Below are 18,505 nucleotides of genomic sequence, written 5' to 3'. Positions count from 1 at the left end.
AAACCCACATCCCACATCCCAAACCATTTTAGTTTATTTTCTCTCATCTTGTCCATTATAGATAATACGGTACACTAATTCTACCTCTTACATATTCATTCCCTATTTTATCTTCTCTTGTCTTTCCACTCATCCATCTAAATATTCCCATTTCCACAACACTCATACTCTGTTATATTTACCTGTCAACTGCCCAACACTCTGAACCATATAACATAGTTTGTCTCACTTGCTATTGCTTTATATTTCAAATTATTTACATCATTCTAAAACTTCTAAAGAACTTATGAACAAGAATACAAATAAAAAAAAATTAAAAAAAATATTTTAAATTATTTTAAGTTACCTATTCTCAAAAAACGAATAGAAAATTTAAAAAAAATACAAACAATTTTAATTTATTAAAAACCCATTAAATAGGCATATTATATACATTTATGAACAAATATGCAATAATCCTCGAGATATGCAAAATATGCAATATAAAATTCGGTGTGATATGAATTGTGGACATTTTAAACCTTCATAGACATGTATACATTTAGTACAAACATGCAAATGCATATAAATCCGGGCTCTAATAATAATAGTTACAATCTATACTTTTTTAAGCTCTTAAAAATATTATACTTTCACTTTTTTTGTTAAGGATACATAATATATATATACTATTTTACAACCTATTATATCTGCGTTTTTGATTCGAAGCCCTAAATGTAATAATATAATGAAATCATAACAGAATATTAAAAAAAAAATTATTTTACCCCAATAAATTATTAATTATTAAAAAAATTAATTAAATTAAAAAAAAATTAAATTGTATTTTCTAAAACTGTATATTAATTATTTTTCAATTATGTATTTATTTATTAATATTTAAAATAATATAAGTATCTATTATTTTAATATTTTTTCGTATTTCACTAGAAATAAATAGATATTATGATAACAGTTTTATGATTAATTATACTTTAATTTTTAATAAATGAGTGTTTAAAGATTGAATTTTTTTTACTTTTGAAAAAAAAAGTAGATACCCATTATGAATAACATGGATCTAGTGTAAAAATGTACTTGGTATTACATATTATTCCAATAGAAAACAAAAGATTGAACATATTTTTATGTATTCATATTTAAAACAAATTTATTTGCTGTCCGAAAAGTGAATAATTATGTTAAAAAATATGTATAAATACAATGTTAATTTTATTACATGAAAAGTAATAATTTTGAAAAACATGATAACCAGCTCCGAAAAATAGGTGATTCTGCTCTCGCAATCACTGGCGACGACCGATTAATTCCATATCAATAATATTGTAAAATGTACGATTGCTGATAACATTATTTCTATTATCTAATATTCTCTCTATCCTGTGGTAATACTACGGATTATATTTAACTAATAATCTAAACTGTGGCAATACGGTAAACCAAAGTGTATTAATACACAATGCGGTATACCTATACGGCTTCGTGGCTACACGGTTGAAATCTATCGTCTTCGTCTATCACTTTATCAATTATTGAGATTATTATGTAACTACTTACAGTTAGTTACTTATGTCTCATGTGTTGTGTGTATAATTATTTGGCTATAGATTGTACACTATAAAAATTACACTCTTTAAAATTTTACTCCCGGAGATAAATCCCCGTTCTCCTTCTATTTTTATCCCTGATCGTAACTTCAAATTTTTCAAACAGTTTAATATTATTTTTTTCTATTATTTACTTTATCCTAATTTCCAAGTTCCAAGATGTACAATACATATTTCATAATTTTAACATTAACTCTAAGTTATTAAGCAATGAGCTTAAAACACTTAAATAAAAAATATAAGTTTTAAACGTTTTAAAAAATGTTGATACTGTTTCAAATAAATTGTCTAAAACAGTTTTAAATATTTTGATTAAAACATTTTTTTTTAAACATAACAAATCCGCAGATCACGGATTAAACGAATATTTATTTTATTTAATGTTGTTATACCGTGTCGTGTTGTGAATATTTATTAATTTATTTTCATATAAAATCCATACATTTTCAATAACCAAATTGTAAATAATATAAATCTGTAGGCAATAGTACTAGTTTTGACTACTATGATATATTGTCGTGTATAGAAAAATATTATACATCACACATATGTATGATGTATTGTATAAACGTTTTACACTTCCTGTGACCCTCGTGTATATAAATAATTGTATAGGCAAGATGACTGAAAGCCATTAAATTTATAGAAATGCAAGAAAGTTATTGCAGTGATTTTGTCCGTCTCTGTTATACTGAAACAACAACAATAGAACGTTAAGAACAAACTGAAAATGTTCTTTCCATTTTAAATAATTCCAATAATAAAACTGGATACCGGAAACCAGAAATATGGTGTAAGGAAAAAGGAAAAATAGAAAACTTATGCTCAGCATCGTTGGCTCGAGTAACATACGCATTAGTGTGCACTACTGTGCAGATGTCGAGTAAAGCGAAGGATGTTTTTTTTATCCCAATATTGTAAGAGAGTGTTTTTTTTTCTAGTAGAAGGACGAAAAGCAGTACATACTTCCGAAGTTTGGTGTTATTTTATTCAATCGTGGATTGGAAATCTCATTTATTTTCAATCTTTTGAGATGATATTTTTCTTCATTTATTTATTTTTTTTAAAATTCCACGCTTTTAAAAATGTGTACAGTGCAAATGCAGTACTGTGGTATATTATTAACGTAATTTTTTATTGTAATTTAGAAAATATATTCCTTAAAATAATACAAGTTTTGCTAATAATTGATTTAAATAACGTAGAAAAACAATATCATTTTCAATAAAATTACACTAAATATATTTAGTAAATAATAAAGTAAAGGGAAAAGTTTTTAAACTCAGAAAAATTGATTTCTCACCTCTTGAGACCGACAACTTTAACTAAAAACGTATTATTACATTTTTTTTTTTTGTTATTTTGTTCGTTGTTAAAAAATATTATTACCATATCTTACATTTTGAATACTTTTGTATATTTTTAAATCATTTATTTATTAAAATTTAAATCATTTCAAATTTTAATCTGGACGTGTTAACTACGATTATATCTTAAATAATATTATATATTTTTCTCTAAACTGATTATATTATATTTGTCAATGACGTATTCATGGAGGAAGGTTTTGGCAGCTAGACCCGCAAGAACTTAAGATAATAAATTAACTTTTATAAGAAACAATTAATACTTAATTTTCACCTGTGTCAAAATAACTAATTTTAACCAGCTCTACTAGTTCCAAAATCAATACAATTAATGCTCAAAATGATAATGATAAAATTCTTATTTAAATAACTCAAAAATAAATAATTTGTCAATCGACCGACATCAAAAAAAAGATTATCAAAAAAAAAAAAAGAAAAGATTATCAACAAAATATAATCATGTAATACGTTTTCAGATATTTGGATGATAGTTGATTATTTTATTTTTTTAAATAGTGGTAAAAGAAATTTAAAATGTCAACAATGTTGTTAAAAAGATGAAATTGGTTGGCATATTCTGAAAAATACGATAGTGCGTATTGTAAATATTGTGTTATATTTAGAGAAGAAGGTGTTGGTAAACATACTTTTTTTAATTTGGTATAGAAACCCTTTAAAAACTAGAAAGATGATATTGAAATATTTAATAATCATATAAGCTGTGAATATCATATAACTTGCATCCGAAAAATAACCTGTGCCAAACAAATTTTAGAAAAAATATCGATCCTATGGATATCCAAATAGTATCCAGTAAATAATTGAAAATATAAAAAATCTTTGTAATTAATCAAAAACTGTGTTTAATAACTTATATTATTTAATTCATTATCTTGTAATAAAATATAAGCCTAGATGTTATGGATTAGATTTACGATAGTAATAAAAGACAGGATCAGGCTTTTAGAATGTTTTAACCTAACAATTATAAATATAAATATATTTATAGGCACATGTAAACTAGTAGTGGCGCCAAGAATTTTTCGCACGATGGGCCAAAAGGAGGCCAATATATATTAGGGATGGCACAGTTGTATGATAGTTGAATAAAAGGGGGATGGGGGGTTAACAGAGGCCGGACTGCCCTGAGTGTCCTTTTTTGGACTCGGCATCGGGTAAAAATGATTCACTAATATTACCGAAAAATTTAAATTGTAATATGTAAGTTTTAAATATATTTTGTTTTAGACATTTTAGTATTGTACAAACAAGTATAAAATAGTCCATTTATAACAAAATATTTAATTACCCGTCGGTTGATATCGAATTTTTAACATCAAGACTTTTATTTATTAGCTACGTTGAAAAATCGTTTATACTTCGTTTAGAAATTTTGACTAATAATGTATTTTGAAAAAAAGAATAAAAGATTAAAATATAATAATAGAAGAGTACGCGTGTACGCAACTAAATCTTAAACTTAAACTTAAAATTGAAACTGCCCAATAAAAACTTCTCTTTACCGTCATTTTATTTTTGCAAGCCTTGGTTTTCATTGTACCACGAATATGTTTTTATATAACGAATAAACTGTTCAAAAATAAATTTGTTTTTGTAGAACAAACTAATGCATTATGCTACTATAAAATATGAAATATTATTTTAAAACCCTACAGCTTGAAAAGGTTGACCTTATCATAAACTTTCATAATACATTTAGATACGTAAAATTACGACATAAATTATTAAATCAGCTAACAGAAAATTATAAACAACAAATAATTACCAAGTTCCAATATATAAAATCAGGTTTACATTATTACTCATTCAAACATTAATATTACAAAATTTACAAGAACTATTGACGATTATAAAAAAAATTATATGATGACCTCACAAAAATATTCAAATAAAAATGCTCATACCAGAAAATGCAATTTTTGAAGAAGTATGGAATTACTTGCAAATAGTGTTCTCTGGATAAAAATATAAATATCTTATATAATACATTTAGCATAAATTCAGTAGCAATATGTTTCAGGGAATTTACAATATTTATATACGTATAATTCAGTAGCAAAAAGTTTTTATGGGAATCTATTATTAGGAGAATTCACTATTGCACATTTTAGGGGAGTTTACGATTACTCATATATATATATATCAAATTCAGAAGAACTTGGGTGAGTTCAAATATGAGGCACGAAAGATTTAACGATGGAGAGTGTTTATTAATACTACCATTAATCCTAAATCTTTTTATCGTAGTAATTAATACCAGTGGTACCCAACCCATGGCCCGCGAACGTATTCAATGTAGCACATTACAATTTTTTTAAAATGAAACAAAATATTAACAAATAAAAAATAATAATTATATAATAAGATTTTTCAAAAATGTATTAATATTATATTTGAACATCTTCTAATAGAAATTTCACAATATAACCCCTGCACTTAAAAAAGCATATTACGATCAAATTAATGTATACCTATAGCGTGTATCTCACAATCTGTAATCTTTTCAGTAGTCAATAAAATATTTGAAAACATAATCAATATATAACTACATGAATATTGTATACCTACTATCTGTAACGAAATAACATATTAATATATTAATATTGGTATTATTCGTACTTTAATGATTGGTGGTCGGCTCTAAGATAATTGTTTACCGAAGAAATTGTTTGACCAGGAAAAAAGGTTAGACATCACTGAAATATACTTTTCATATATACCGTCGTATAATGTACGTGGTATATAGAGAATAATATATTTATTCCATGTATTAATTTATACCTGATTAACTTTGGCTTATAGAAGCTTTTATAAGTTGTACAGATATAAATTAATATTACATTAGTGATTCATTGATTTATCTTCTTCGAATAAATGTATTAATAAATAAATATATCTGTATACTGCAAGTAAGTAATTTTTTTTTAAGTCTAAGTCTTTAGAAAATGAAAATCCATAGAGCGAATAGATACATAGAATTAGATGAAATTGATTAAATTCAAAAAGGAATAACCAATAATTTTTAGATTCATAAAATTAAAAGAAAAATATCTTACTTCATAAGTATTACAGTTTTACTTGGTTAGAGCTGATTAGTTATTACAGTTGATGTGTGATTTCTTATAGCACTCGGAATTGCGAACATGATTTTATTTGTTTATTATTGTACTTATTCATGGTATATGATGTAAAACACGATTCATGATATAATTATTTGGAGTCAATTTTTTAAATATTATTACAATGTGCTTTACAAGGGCATACCCAAAGGGGGGGAGTTCAGGTCTGAACCTCCCCATTGAAATTTCTAGATACTCAACAATTTTATAATAAGTAGTATAATAGTAGTATATAGTGTATTTAATACTCTCCTCCCACCACGCTACCAAGGGCTTTTTGTTAAATAATAATATGAAATTATATTATTAAATATATTTTCAAATATTTTGTTATGCATTAATCAAATATCGGACAAATGATTAATTAATCATTATTCTTTATAGCTTTGAATGGAAGAATGAAAATGGATGACATTTAAAAATGGATAAGAAGTTCCCGTTTTCCTCATTATTGTTATAATTAATTGTTCGTTAGTTAATTCATGATCATTATCATTTCTAGAAATATTTTTTTATTTATTTATTTATTTATTTTATATTCAACGGATATAAGTCCTTTGCAAAAATTTATACAATACATATAACAGACTAAAATATTACTTAAAAACGAACAGAACAAAGCAGACATAAATTAAAATTGGATCGTTTTCCAAAACATTAATAAATTACAATAACAATAAAAGTAATAGGTAGAACAGTAATAAATACAAATATTAATATAATATAAAAATCAAGTTCTAAATAAGAGATAAATCATTTATATAAATTATTGAGTAAAGTTAAAGTATTAGCTTTGAAGGAATAACGAGACATATTAAAAAAATTAAGTGAGGTGGAAATAATATTGGCTAGATATTATAACTAAATATATTATAAAAATTAAATAAACTCTTTATAAATATATATATGAAAAAGAATTCTAAACAAATTTTACATTAAAAAAAAAATTATTTTATATAATTGCTAGATTTTAATGGAATCATATTTATGTATAGGTTTTTAATTTAAAACCATTTTACGTTCAGTATTTTAGTTATTACACGATCGGTTGAAGTCTTAATCTCATTTTATTATATGTAGGTTCATACAATACTTTATTGTTATATACATTATAATATAGCTTTGATAATTTAAAAAAAAATCTATTTAAATCGTTCAAATATAAATACATAAGTTTTTAAATACGTTTGTTTTTACTCTTGCATGGTCAATCTAAGTGAAATTAAACAAAAGTTATATTTTTCTCTACTCAGACGATATAATTAATTTGAAAAATATTAAATGTATTAGGTTATACGTGATCAAAAAACCAAGATAGTAAATAAGTAGCTTTTAAATTTCTTGCTATTTATTCTGTCAGAATTGCAGTATCCTTCAGTAATAATGATTTTGCAAAAATATGAACATTATTAATGATTGTACCAGATCATTTAAAAGTAAATTAAAAAAAAAAAAGTTTTATTATTGTTGGTTGGCTTTGTAAATTAAGAAAATATTCATATAGACTATGAGTAATTTATAACGTAAACATTTTTTTTTTTTTACTTATGTAAGTATATGCATTTAATATAATTGAAATAGAGAACAGTTCATTTTAATACCTAATGATGAATTATTATTTCTATGATATATTAATATTATTATATATGTTACAGTATTATTGTTAAAATTAATACTCTGGAGAACATTTAATTTTATAATATAATGTAGGAGTACATTTAATCAGATATAAGTACAGTCTTTTTTTTTTTTTTTACATTAATCTTCCAATTGTAAATGTTTGATGAACTAAAATAATAAAAGACGGAATATCTTTTATGTGTTTTGCCTATTTCTATTTGTTTATTCAAGCATATCTTCTTAGAAGATGAGTAGTGCACTGTTAGAGTCAGAGAAAATGACAGAATCCCTAATTTTTTTTCTTCATTTTTTAGATTATTTCAAAAGTACTAAATAGCTAATATTATTGAATAACTTTAAAACTAGATCAATTTTAACTATATAATTTACTTCATTTTAATGTTTAACCCCTATATTAGATTTTAAACGTTGGTTTGTCTACCATATACCGTTAAGTTTTAACACATATACATTAGGGTGGTCCTTATTTATGAACTTCATTAATGTTATGTCATGGGCTCGAAATTTTGTTTGGTATATTGACAAGATAATTTTGGTAAAATTTGAATTTGATAAGTCAACCCCTTCACGTGCCTCAAAGGGGTTAAAGTTGTATGCTAAGGTGGTGAATTATACATTTTCACCTGTAATGTCTTAAATTCTAAATTTAGACCATATATGTATAGGACTATTTTTATAGTAATGAATATTTACTACAAAAAAGGTATCTTGTAAATTTTTTGTAAAATTAATACTTTTTCGTAAAATTAAGAAAAACCAGTCAAAGTCAATATTTTTGGAAAATGGTTCGTTTTTTAGTTATTTATCTGTATTTCCTTAGATTTTATAGCTACACAAAAATTGTAAATTAGCAATATTTTTCCACACAATATTATCCATCCAACACTTTTATATTTAAAAATGTTATGGTTTCCCTTTTTCAAAGTCATCATTATTTAATGCAGTTTTATTAAACACGAATCACACTAAACATATACCTAATTATATAATTTTGATAATAATAAAATATGTGTAGAAAAACTTAAAAATCACTTTCCGAGAGATGACTATAAGGAGTTTATACAGCTAGTTTTAATATTTTTAGAAGGGATACCTCCAAATGGTATACGATTTCGTCAGCCAGGTGCTTATCACTTAGCTCGATGGATGTCAAAAGCTATATACTGTCTTAAAATTTTAATGTTTTGTGATCAATTTCAAATTTCAACAAAAGAAAAAAAGTCACGGAAGATATATGTAGTTTTATAGTTGAATGTTATATTCAAGTGTGGATTTCGGCTCCAGATATTATTACCGCTCCTATAAATGATATTATGTTTTTAAAAAAGTTATTGAATTATAACAATAATAAATTGGGAGAAGTTGCTTTAAAAAAATTCATAAACCATTTGTGGTATTTGAATGAAGAATGTGCTGTGTTTTCATTATTTGATGACCGAGTTGACTACAATACTAAACATCGAATGGCAAATAAAATTTTGCAAGGATACGAAGAAAATATAAACGAAGAAGAAAATGAAGGTTCAAATAAAAAAATTAACGTATAATTTGACGATGTATCAAATTTTGTTAATCAAGATCTTCCATTTGCCCTGCTTAATAATAAATCATGGAAATTATTTCAACGATTTAAAATATCTTTTAACTTTTTACGAGAAGATCCAAGCACATGGAAAGCCTTGGATGAGTATATACAAGCTAAAGAAATATTATCTGCACTAAAAGTCGTTAACGATACAGCTGAACGTGGGATAAAATTGATGGAGGAATATAATGAAAAATTCACTAAAAATGAAGATCAAAAACAATTTATTTTACAAGTATGAAATATTTATATAATCTTGTGATATTTTACCTTTATCAAATAATATAAATACATGTAACTTTTTTAGGTTGTTCAAGAATATCGCCAACAATATCCAGGGTTTAGCCGTGAGATTTTAAAGAAAACTTATGCCTATTAATAATACATCATTAATATTATTTTTTAATATTTAATGAATAAACTTAAAATTAAATTTGATTAATATATTGTGTAACATGAATACAATATTTAAAAAATTAACATATTTTAATAAATAAAAAGTTGTAAAAACCTATATTTTTAAGGTTTTTCTTGATTATTTACAAAAGGGTTAATGTACCAAAAAAAATGAAAACTTCTTATTTATAGATAATATTGTGTGGAATAATACTGCTAATTTACAATTTTTGTGTAGCTATAAAATTTAAGGAAATACAGATAAATAACTAAAAAACGAACCATTTTCCAAAAATATTGACTTTGACTGGTTTTTCTTAATTTTACAAAAAATTTACAAGATACCTTTTTTGTAGTAAATATTTATTAATATAAAAATAGTCCTATACATATATGATCTAAATTTAGAATTTAAGACATTACAGGTGAAAATGTATAATTCACCCCCTTAGCATACAACTTTAACCCCTTTGAGGCACGTGAAGGGGTTGACTTATCAAATTCAAATTTTACCAAAATTATCTTGTCAATATACCAAACAAAATTTCGAGCCCACGAGTATAAATTTTTCAATTTTTTTTTTAACCTCTATAACTAAGGACCACCCTAATATACATATATATATAAAATGCGTTTCGCTAAGGAAATTCTATGGAGAACCTGCAATAAAAATCTACAGCCAACAGCAATGCTGATTTAATTATTATTATTCTTTAGTTACGTTTTGTGGTTGTAAAATAATTATAATATGATTTAATGAAAATAAACGAAAAAAATTAATAGTTTTAATGAAAAAATACGGCGTTGTATACTTCTATTAAAGTTTCAAGATCGATAAAAACTTTAAATAATAATACATTTTTTATTCACTTAAATAATATTTATTTTTATGTTCAAATAAAAATTTATATTTCACAATTAAATAATTATTTGATACAAACATATTATTCAGTTAAATCTAAAACTTTATTCATTTGGGACATTTTTGTTCAACTGATATAGTTTTATAGTAAACGTATGCTTGATTATCTTTGAAACATTTTCTCAATTTGTGTGTTAAATTTTCGTATTATGTATTTATATAATAATATGTATTTTACGTTATATTCAGTTGTGATTTATTTTAGTGATTCATAAAATTTAAAAATTATACGTCGTACTCTGTAGACCTACATGGCTTAATAATAACGTCATTACAAGGTATGGAAACTATAGAAATATAAAAATAAAACATTCTTGAGGTGTCATATTCAACATAGTATTATATTATGATAGATATGATGCGGATAGGAACATCTGTTGCAAACGTGGTGCATTCAATACTCTTGTATGGAACGCCAGTTTCAACAGGAAGGATAAGTAAAAAAGATCTGGTCAAACTCGAAAAGGTCCAGAGACGCATTACGTTAAGGGTTGCGTCAGCTTACCGCATTGTATCCATTGATGCAGTTCAGGTAATTTTGGGATTCCTCCCTTCCCTTAATATATCACTAGGCAATCGGACGTAAAACCACACACAAGATGAGTTCAGAGATCAGTAAAGTCAGACGTGAATCCGAAAACGACCTGACCTCAGTTTGGTGAATCAAATAGGACAGTAGCTTTAAAGAAAAATGGACGCACTGAATCATAAGGAACCTCTCGTATGTAATTATTTCAAAACCGTATTATTCGAGCATGTTGCTTAACAATCCAATGTTAATAAACGATGGTGACCGGCATTGGGGGAATTGGGGTGAAATGACTAACGTCAGTACCACCCCCGGTTCTCAATTCAAAATGTGAAAAAATAAATATGATGCAGATAACTAAGGTCTTATTCTATTTCTGGAGTTAATTAATTAATTACTTAGTAATAATATATAGTTATAGAATGTTCAACACATTTGTATAAAAACAGTATTTTTTTTTAAAGTCTTACAGTATTATAATTTTTAGTTTTCAGTATGTCAATGCTAATTTTAATCGATTATGAAATTAAATTTTAATAAATGCTTAGCCAAACTATAATATAAGTCTCTAACTGAACATCTATTATCTCATAAATATTGAGCAGCTAATTAAGGTTAACAATCGCAACTTTTATTTCATATCCAATGAACACGATTATAAGCACTTGAATCAAATTATGTTCGGAATATAAATTAAAAATAATAGCGTAATACGTACACATCAAGATTATACATAACATATTTAGATGAGCATGAAATTCTCTGTTTACTGCCTGTATATTTTTTAACGATTTGTATTCTCTTGACCCGTTATCATTGAATCGTGATAACGACGGTAGCGCAATATTGTGCACCAAAAATGTCTTTGTAGCCAAAAAATGTGTTTTTCAGTCGACGTATTCGAACGAAAGGAAATCCAGATGAATGGAATTTAAAGCACCTACATTGACACGTTCACCAACCCCGAAACTCGAGTATAACAGGTATATACAATTCAACACTAATATTAATCATTCTAGCTAGTGTTACAGAATTCCTATCCAGGTATTCATTGCAGTTTATTATTGAAGTAAATAAATAAATTGTAACCAATATAATATCATAATGAATAACATTCTGAATAAAATTAGGTTGTATATAACATATAACGTTAAAACCATTCAGGGTGCGTCAGTGTAGATTATTGTGCAGATAACTATTATTAATTAAATATATTTACAAAGGTGAAAACATGATTTTTTTTTATTAGTAAGCTTTCATCATAAAAAGAGATCGTATCAGTTTTTATGAAAAAAAGTACTAGAAATATTTAATTTCAAAGAGGTTACACGAAAATTATTATTTTGAACTTATTTTTAAGATTTAAATTAAAATTTTTCTTTTATAATATGGAAATCAATTTTAAATGTTCAAATTAATCATTTTGATTTTAAATTCAAGGCACAATTTTTTTAATTTTACGCAACGACTATATTGATTTTATAATTTACTCGTAATAACACTATAATAAATAATTTAATATATTTAACCTACTTATTATTTATCGATTAAAGGTGCCCACCATTGCTGCGGTACGCGATACGGTATCGGTACGGTAAAGTTGCCGGTAAAATAGTTCAAAAGGTTTTCATAGGCATCGCACACACCGAACTAGACCGGTCCGGTGCGCGCCTCCGTTATTATTTGTGCAGTACAATTAATAACTATGCCCATAGATCTAAATGGGGGCTTGCACACTAGTGCGATATAATGCCGGTAACGGTCTTAAATATCGTATCGGAGGACGGTTTCTGCACCGGTATTTTTAAAATGTTGCATGCACGATTTTTATCGTTTACTGAAACGGTAAAATTAACTATCAAATCAGTTTTAAAAATCAGGGAATTTACTCCGCTATATAGTAGATTTTATATCTACTTTATGTCTTCATCATTGTGTAGTTGAATAAATTAATTCTAATTAAAATTATGCCACATCCGGGAAAATACATTATCTGTGTTTTATCTTAAGTTCTTTTACAATATCTTAATTTTTAAACGACAGTTATTTTCTAAGCTATCATCTTTTCATCAGTTAATTTCAAAAAATCTATAATTCTGGGCACAATTTCTAAAAACTTATTTCTATAATTTGCCAGCTACCCTTATAAGGTACGTAATATTTAATTACCTACAAGATTTGTAGAAAACTATTCAACAACTTTTCTTTGTTCAATAATAAATTGTTTTTGGAATAATTTGTCTTTTTTTATTTTTTTGGTAGTTATGTATTTTTATTATATTTATTTTTTGGATTTTATAGAATGTCTATGTAGTGTGTCTATATAGTCTGCAAATAATTTGAACCTCAAAGTACAAAGTTTATGATGTTAATATACACAGACACAGTACAAATTCACATAAAATTGTTTATAAATCTATAAATAAATAAGGTCCTTCCTGGAAATAATAACAGTTTTAATAATAATTGTAGAATCATGATAAAATAATTTTAAAATAATAAATTTTAGTATCGTATACGTATCGTACCGCAGCAGTGTGTACTTATTGTGCTGATAAACGTTCCGGTACGATATTTTCCAGTCCGGTACTCCATATTGAGTACCGGATTAGAGTGTAAGCTACGACGGTCTAAATATTGTACAAAAAAAAAATAGTGTACCGTGCCAATACTGTATTGCGTACCGCAGCAGTGTGTGAGCACCTTAAAGCAGTCATTTACATAGTAAACTAATTTAAAGTTGTAATATCTAATTTTATAATATCTTATAATTTTGAAAATATTTTCTATTGAAAAAAGCACAAATAATACACAAAATACACAAAAGGCAAATAATATTTATATAATATTAAAATGACAAAAAAAAAATATGGTTTTTATAAGTACTTAAAGTGCGACTATAAATTAAATTATTACAAATATTATTTTATAATTTAATGTCAACCTACTATTTTCAAGATGAATAAGGATTTTAAGGAATTACGAGATAGAAATCCTATCAATTAGGAGATTAAGGTACTTATAGATATGGATATAAAAGCTGTTCTACCACTCTCTTGGAGTTTGTATAAGTAAGTCATTATACATGATTTCATTACAGATGTATCTTAGAGCGTTTATGGTATTAAGATCAGTGTTGGAGAAATTAGATTTTCTTAATAATTACAATTTTGACAATATTCCAAAATTCAATTCCATATACCTTACGCCCTGCAGGCTCAACAAAGTTTTGTAAATTATTAATTTAAAATAATTCAACTAGTTTCTGCATTAGACGTGACTGAAAGGTCCTGAGGTGCTAATGTATAGCAAATATTTGATTTTAGTATTGTGGGAGAATGCGTCACTCATGTATCAATAATTTTATCAAGGCATTTTGATTTACATCGATTGATAACAACTATTGTTAAAAGCACTGTTTTATTTTGGTTTTATTCTTTGTTTATTTGGAACATGGTGGAATTTTCGAATATCGTTCAGAAATATCTACGAGGGAATTATGTAAATGGAAAGATTTTAAAGTTTAAACATTGATTTACCTCGACGGGCAGAAAAGTGTCAAGATAAGAAAATGCATAGGGTCATATATAACAGAAAACATTGGTTTCAATATCTTAAATTGGCATTTTTACGTGATTTTATATTCGAATTTATTATGACGTTTCGAAAAATGTTTGTGGTTATTTAATAAATTATATGATATGTCATGGGACAAACACCTTAGTAGTCTCACCCTACATCTACACTTCTTTCTGAAACCTATACGTTTTTCACGAAATAATAGGATGTATTATGAATATTTTTATTAATGTTAGATACATGATATTATGCAGAAATATTATATCTAAAAAAATGTAATGAATTACATGTCAATTATATGATCTTATAGGATTATAAATTAAATCTATTAATATATTTTATGGTACTGTTTTGATGTATTATAGTCTTTAATATTGTTCAGCTTCAATATTTTATATTTTAATAATATAATTTTTTATAATTTATTCTATAAAATTTGATTAGTTGTCTTTTGAAACTAAAAAAATATCGTAAAAAGACAACATAGAATAAATGTAATAAAAAATCAAATTGGAATCATATTTTTTGTTAAGTTTTCCAGGTTATTAATGTAACGTGTTTGTCTGAAGGGCATTAAATTCTTGACCAAGGTGATCTAGTGTGATGTTTTTCTATTAATGTTTATCTATTTATTTTCTATGAAAAGTATACATTTATTTTAATATAAAATGATTAAGAACTAAAGGAAATGTTAGTGTTTGAGAGAAAATATTGTTTAACGTTTCTAAAAAAGATATTCAATCGAAGGGATCTCTGTGGATTTTGCTGTTTGAACGTGTATACATTACACTCGTTATAGTTGATTACCGGAAGATGAAAATAAATATATTTGAGTCGTTGGTGAATGTCTCTGATATTTATAGAATATGTCGATACATTTTGAATGTAGTTCAGAAGTAGAACGAACAAAAACTGAAAGATAATGGTGACTGTCAATTATATTTAAATTAAACATGTTCTACAGCTATTATGAAGTGCTAGAGAATAGTATATCTAAACAATTATGATTATTTACAAAAGAATTATTTACAAAATATATATATATAAATATTATATTTGGGTATTGCATTATTTTTACTAGAGTTTTTAATGAAACTTTCATTATTGCTTTCATTGCAAAAATGTAATATATTATATGATAGAACATAAGAAAGAACATTGTTGTTTTTAAAGTCATCATGGTTAGTTCAAAGGCATAAACGGTGATTTGTGTGGAAATATGACACGTAGACCAACGTTATTTTATATGGGGATAAAGTGAGCGTTTCTTCCCCCCTAATTTTAAATACAGCTGATAGGTAGGTTGTTGGTTGGTAGTTGTTGGTTATTGTGTTCGCTGTTTTTTTATTTTTGATGCTCAACATATAGTTAAAACAGAACTCGAGTTTCTATATTTAAGTGTCAGTTACAATTTTTGCTCCTCTAAAAATAAAATTTCGACCGTTGAATATGCACAAATATAAATATGCACGCTGGATGTGAAGCTCAAAATAGTTTCGGCCAGTATAGGCTTAAAAAATATTTCAGAATATTTTTATTTATTTTTTTATAAATTTATTTACATAATCTGTAATTATGTATTTTTACACTGAGCATAATTGACATGAGAATATTAGTTGAACTGTAGCCTTCATTGACAAATCCATCTATTAATAGAATTTCATGACAGAGGACAGTTATTAATCAATTAAAAAGTCCCAGCACCATTACAACCATTTCAATCATTTGAAATCTGTGTTTTAAACACCTTCTTGGGTCACTTGTGAGTTCAAAATACGGGAAAAAAAACTGAAAACAATAATGACCGATATGCATTTCATGGGTAGGTTTAACTAATATCATGAATCTGAGTTCTTACACAGTAGATTTGTTACATTTACCTGTGAAAACGTCATAATTTATCACTTGGTTTTCCGGGACAAATTAAAAATAAACACTCATGAATTACGATTTATAATATGTCATATATTTACTACGGTCATCCGTCTTTTATCTCTTTCACGCACTACTTCAGGAAGTCAACAAATATGTTTAATGATATATAACTTTAATATAGTGAGTAAATATTGTGGTAACAGAATCCTCTGTTGTTTTTCATTACACAAATAAAACAAATAAGAAAATCATTTAACTTTAAAATTATTATTACTGGCTTCTTGCCAGAGAGGACAGAAAAAAAAACACATCTCTCTTTACGAAAATTAATAGTCTGTCAATAGAAAGTTGGGAACGAGATATGGGATCAATAATATTCATGTAACAAACGCAACACCAATCGAGGAAATCCATTAACCGAACAACTGTTCTTCTTCACTCCCTTTTCTACTTGTCACACCTTGGTCGGTCATTTGTCTATCGAAATGCACTTGCTTACTTCACTAACTGCCCTGTATCACGTTCTCTGTTAATGCTACAAACAATCATAATTATCTACATGCACAAATATATGTCCACTATCTGACTCGCTACCTCAACCGTGGAGATCCCAAATAGACCCGAAAAGGACTTTTTAGTATGTTCCTTCATTCTTTACGTTTCTAGTGCTGAGATGTCTGACACCCAAACATCGTTTTTCACTGACCTATACAGCTAGAAATTTATTAGATGATATATATATATATATTATACGGTTGAACATGAGACTGTTTAAAACATTTACGGGTTTTTCAGAATCGCGTGCGGTGTTCGCGCGAAGAACCAACGCGTACATTGTATATTATTTTTCGTATTATTTTTATAAAATGTTATCGTTTTCAATGTGAAACAATAAAGTAACCAAAAAAGTACCATCTAGTATTTATATATTCTTTTAATTTTAACAGTTTGATAATGCTTAAGAAAATAATAGTTATAATGAAGGAAGCACATATACAAATTTGTACATATGCAAATAAAATAAATTCAATTTCACTGATAAAAATCCAACAAATAAATGGGTATTAGGAATTTTACTTAAGTTTTAAACTGTACATTACAAATATTTTAAGAATTACAATATAACTAAATAATATTATCATAATAATACGCCGTATTTTGTTTTATGAATTTACTATTAATATTTTTAATGCAATTTAATTAATTAATTAATTATCAATTATTATCAACAAATGTATGGCTTATTTTGGTTTTCGTTGAAAATTAAAAATCATATATAATTTTGAGACTTTTAAAAATCTTGATTTAGTATATACTCCAAAAGTATTTGCTTATCATTATTATACCACGAAAACATAGAACTTAAATTACTATTAAATGATTAAAATTTATTAATACACTTTTTTTCACTGGAATATATTATCTAATATCACTTTTGTTAAACTAATTTATATATTTTTAGTATTTATCTGAAACTTTGAAAATATTATATCCGTTTATTTTATATTATTTTAAACAGTTTATAATAGAGCTCTTAATACACGTGAATTCACGGAATTCACGTGTCGCGTGTAAAATTCAAAATAAAAACGTATATCCTTAACTTAATACTGTACTAATAATATTTTATTAAAACTTCAAGTGTATAACATAAAATTACTAATTTTCATCATTATAAAAATGGATTTATACTTGGATAAACACGTATTTCACGTGTACACGTGAATTCCGTGACACGTGTTTTAAGAGCTTTAGTTTATAAGGCTCCATTGAATTTTTGGAACACACTTTATTACTCAAAAATTAGTAAAAATATTAAACACAGTATAAAACTAAAACTTTCATACACTATTGTACGTCAATA

At 25.8% G+C, this 18,505-nt stretch overlaps 1 protein-coding gene and 1 pseudogene across 2 annotated transcripts in view; one reads left to right on the top strand and one right to left on the bottom strand.

Moving 5' to 3' along the window:
- Window positions 1–18,505, bottom strand: part of LOC112692601 (beta-1,4-N-acetylgalactosaminyltransferase bre-4-like) — an 87,931-nt gene that overhangs the window by 42,343 nt on the left and 27,083 nt on the right. The gene's annotated exons all lie outside the window — the stretch shown is intronic.
- On the top strand, window positions 9,152–9,759 carry LOC112692602 (annotated as a pseudogene).

This window comes from Sipha flava, unplaced genomic scaffold (genome assembly GCF_003268045.1).
Source record: "Sipha flava isolate LNK unplaced genomic scaffold, YSA_version1 75_pilon_pilon, whole genome shotgun sequence".
Classification (NCBI taxonomy): Eukaryota; Metazoa; Arthropoda; class Insecta; order Hemiptera; family Aphididae; genus Sipha; species Sipha flava.
Note: the sequence above shows the minus strand (reverse complement) of the source record. Positions and strands in the feature narration are given on the sequence as shown.